General features: G+C 31.1%; 1 long non-coding RNA gene across 1 annotated transcript; it reads right to left on the bottom strand.

The window, feature by feature from the left end:
• Positions 1-3,124, bottom strand: LOC106464445. Its single transcript, XR_001291138.2, has 3 exons — positions 2,897-3,124; positions 927-987; positions 1-19 (listed from the first exon to the last, which is right to left on the bottom strand). It is a non-coding gene; the product is annotated as an uncharacterized LOC106464445 (long non-coding RNA).
• Positions 3,125-4,922: the final 1,798 nt, after the last annotated feature.

Below are 4,922 nucleotides of genomic sequence, written 5' to 3'. Positions count from 1 at the left end.
TCAAAACTTCAAGCTCTTCCTGCAAAATAATATACATTACTATTTAAGTTACCTTTCCAAAACGTGCAAAAGTAGTTAATGAAAGATAAAATACATCAATTTAGCATGGTTTATGATTCAAATAAGCAGTATTGTATTAGAAATGGTTACTGGGTCTGAGTGATAAATTAATTAAACAAAATATCTTCAAAGTTTTAATTCAAATAACTGGATAAGACCCGAAAGTGCAATAAACAGTGCCACTGGCACAATAGAAGTAAAAATTAAACAAAAACTTGTATAAGTAAGGCAGAATTAATTACAGCATTAAATTTTCAAAGGCAAAAGATTTAATCCTAAATTTACAACATCAACATCATAAGATAAAAGCCAGATGCTTTATACAACAAAACCTGTGAAGAAAAATCTGTATTATATTCTAAATTTATGAGTGTATAGTGTTACAGGTAACAATGAAACAAAACAAAACATGCTATTATATTTGAACCTCAGTTTTATCCAAAATATTATTAGTAACCTAATTTGTTTGGCTTTATTATTATTTGAATAATTATGAACAAGTAAGAGAAGTTACAGCTAATTAAACATTAGTGACTTGAACAGAATGTAAACCTTCAAAGAAACCCATTAGCTGTTTAACACACTTTAACCAACTTTCTTGGACATGAGGCAGTTCAGCCACATACACAGAAAAAACTGGAGGTTGCAAAACATCATCATATTTTATAGCTATTTTCTAAGAAAAATACATTATTTCTATAAGTAACTTTGACATGTTTACATTTCGGAAATGTAAAAAGAGGAAACAAAAAACTACTTATTCTCTTGAGTTAAATAAAGCTTTCAAAGTTTGGCCTGTGGTAAAAGATTGAGTCTTATATTGAGAATAAAATTCTGAAAAAAATTATAACTTAATTCCCACTCACCTCTTGAAGTTCTTTACAACTCATGACCAATGTTAAACCTACAAGTGGATTTCCTTGTTCACTGAAAAGAAAAATATAACATTACTGAATGACTAATCACATAAAACAAAAGTTTGTTGTCTGCATTTCTGTTTTACTGAAGAGTGCTACACAACTGAACTGAATTTTTAAAATATAAGAATGTATCACATTTCTCCAGATAATAAGTTTTTTGCCTGGACCAACACATAATGCGTACATATAGAAAATCATGCATCCTCTGTCACAAATTCATAATATACATGTCTCGCTTGTACTAACTTTAATATTTACCTACAGCTAGCCCAAAGAAAAACCTCTCTATTTGGAGTGCCAATTACTCTGTTCATAATACCAAAGATGCTATTTACACTTGGAAACAGAATACACTAATAACCCTTCATGTGCTTTGGAGCCCTCTCCTGATATAACATACAAAATACATAAATAACCACATAAGTACCACTAACTTGCCAACGAAGAGAATTCTGTAAACCTTTTCAATTAGGAAGTGATAATCTCCAACAAAAGGAAAGAAAAATATCAAACTGTAATTACACGTTGGATAAAATCCTCATGCCTTATAATTTAAAAGTCTACCACAATTATGTAGCCAGTAAATACCGTTCAAGATTTACAGATTCTAACTCAACTAGTTCTGATAAAAGGTTAACCACAAAGATTACTATTTGTGGAATTGATAGAAAGTACATAGCAAATTAGCTTGGTTGTTGAAAACAAGGATAGTAAAATTCTTGGAAAAGCTGAAATTAACAATTTGTGATTACAATAAAATGTGTAAGACAAGTTTTGGTGTTAAGAAATGTAAAATAAAAAACCTTGTACATGGAAATTTGAAAATAAAATAATTGGAGTATTGGTAATGAAGAAAGACAGAAGGATTTAGGAGTAATTATAGGTAATGTAACCTACGGACAAGGCTGTCCTTGGAAAAATTAAAACTTTAAATCCACCTTTATTTTTCAGAAGTTAAGATTCCATTCCTAAACTCCTGTAAAATTTTGGCCTCCACTACCGTCAATGGAAACATATTCCATAAGTCAGTCATCCTCTTAGAAAAATAGAGCAGTCTGAATTGGAACCTAGCTTAATCTTGTGTCCTCTTATTCCATTATCTTCAGAACATAGCACAAAGAAATCAAGATCTTAATCCTATTGATCCCCTGGATAATCATGTAAACTTTAATAAGATGAACTCTTCTACTTTATTTCTCAAGCAAAAATAAGAGATCATAAATTATCTCTGTAAGATAACCCTTTTATCACTAGAATCATCTTAGTACTAGTCCTTTGAAGTTTGAGCCTTTTGCTTTAATTCAGTATCCTTTGTTTGATAAAGAGAACAATATTGTAAATAGTATTCTAACCAATTATTTGTATAGTGATAATTACAACATTCTATTACTGTTAGCTTTACTTCTAGTAGTAGTAACAGTGCTTCAGTAGCTTGAGTAACTGATCCACCACTATACAAAAATCGTTTTCTTCTCTCACACTACTTAGTTCCCATCGATATTAAATGTGATCCAAATTATTTTATATATTAAACAAGTACTTGATGTCATAAATCCGTGACCAACTTTATCAGTTTATGCAAACCACATCAGGCAAACTTAGTTACCGAAAATGCTAATTCTTGTGGAGACCATACATTATAGTCTAATTAATTGATGAAAAAATAACGTTAATAGTGGTTAGAGCTTAGGAAGTAATCTAATTGAGTAATTATAATTCCTTAAGTTACCACAACCATACCGTCAAAGGCATTTGAAATTATATAGTATTAGTATAATATCTTCATTCCTACATATTATTATTAATAGTGATAATACTTGTAATGTAAAACATTACACAAATAAATACATTTGTGTTGTGTACTTCTGAAGTGATACTGAAATTTTGAAGAAAACAAAGAGTAAAAACAAGGCTACCTAACTTTATTCCTTACTCCTTCGAATACTAATAGTAATAAATTGTAACGTAAAGCCGTCTTTGCTCTGAACACTGTACAGTTTCACTGATAAAATTAGAGATGAGTTTATAAGTAGAATCGTTTTGTACCTAATAAAACATTAGTAACCATTCTACTGCGAATTTAAACATCTAAAAATCGCAAAAGCAAAATATTTTCCCATTTTCCATGCGGTTATGCTCAATACTTGTCGTAGCGGCATCTATAAACATTCGTTGCAAATAAATATTTTAAAAGTTTGTTTCTCAAGAAAGTATATGAAGAAATTTTTTCTTTATATACATTTTGAGCATAGTCGTTCTTAAAAAGAAGTCCTCAAGCTTCTAATTTTGCCTCTACTTCATTTGCTAAATGTTAAAGACACTACCTTTTAAAGTTAAATAACCTAAAACATTTAAGCGTGACAATTCCGATCTTAAGTTGTCTAGTAAATTGTTGTCGTATAGTATTGAGTGTCATTTATTCCACTAGTGTTGATTGTTAAAAATGTATAAAAGCAACATAATTCTTAATGGTATTTCAATATGTTGTTCTTTGTTTGTTCATTCGTTTGTCTGTAATTAAGCGTAAAACTACACAAAGAATTATCGCTAATCCACTGGGAGCATGTGTTGTTTTAATAATTATTTTAGTTTAAAACTACAGACTTGGAATACAGTTAATGTCAAATATTTGTAAATAAAGAATATGTAGTTCATTCCAGTAAATATTGTTATGCAATTACGGTTGCATATCAAAATTATAGCCTAAACTCCCGAATAAAGTTTTGTATTTACAAGTAAACTTGCCGAGAATCAAGAATCAGTGAAGAAGCAAAGTAAGTGCCAATTTTTGTAAATATGTGATAGTCAGTGAAAACATTAAAGTTCCTGTATAATTTAATACGCCAAGTTACTTTTCAGGTACTTCCAATGATAGGAGTAAGTCAGTGATTAAAGTAAGGGTGGACCAGAAAAAAACAAATATTAAAATTGCCAATGAGAGACCCCTAGCTATAAGGGGCCGAGGGGAGCTGAACTAATATGATAAGATGATTGAAAGTTTATGTTGAACTGCAATGAGAGCCATACGATTATACACACGCATAAAAAACAAAACAAAAAAAAACGAACCTTCACCTGAAAGGATTGAAAGTGAGGGAATCTGGGAGCGATGTTTGTGACGAATTGTGTCTGTTTGTTGAATTTCGTACAAAACTAACGAGGTTTATCTGTTCCTGATTCTAAAGTGATGATACTAAAGGAGAAACAGTAAGTTAACATCACCCACCATCAACTTGACACGAACCACGGAATCTCTGATACAAGATCCGACATGGTAACTACTGAGGTCGCGCCTTGGTTTTGGAGTAATATCACTTTAATTTATTACTTGATAAAATATTTTACAGTATAATTATTTTTAAAGTTTTCTAAAATAAATGATCTATTGAGCATTGCCCACCCCAGCTACAGATTTCCACTTTAACGACCGTAGTTATAGTACTAATTTCAGTGAAAGTTCAGTGAATTTCTTACGTTAGTGAATTTCTAAATAACTTGTGAAACCGAGAGTAATTCATCTGAATTCCAGTACAAAAAAATTTTGTGTCAGAAAGGAAGAGGATATTTAACAATGAGAAATCATACAAAAAAAATAGTTTGAAGATTTGAAAAGGAAAACGGCAAGACATTATTAGAAACTTAGAAAAGCAGTCGATGTTTGTCGAAAAATTATGTTTACTACTAAGAACGTATTGTTACGACAGCGGAAGTCACGCAACGCTGGGAGCATGCGTGCTGGAGTTTCTAGAAGGATCATGACTTATCGAGGAACCCCGCGAATGTCCGAGTGTTTGCCAGGCGCCCTCTTTTTTAGTATATAAGCCCGGCAAATAAAGCCAGCGATAGATAAATAGGCAGATAGATATGCAAATAGATTGAAGATAAAGATAATTGAGTCAAGTGAACAGTAGGCACTGTAAGTGTGTGAATCACTGTGATTTA

This window comes from Limulus polyphemus, unplaced genomic scaffold, assembly GCF_000517525.1.
Source record: "Limulus polyphemus unplaced genomic scaffold, Limulus_polyphemus-2.1.2 Scaffold1654, whole genome shotgun sequence".
NCBI classification, from domain to species: Eukaryota; Metazoa; Arthropoda; class Merostomata; order Xiphosura; family Limulidae; genus Limulus; species Limulus polyphemus.
This window is presented reverse-complemented; position numbering and strand designations above follow the sequence as displayed.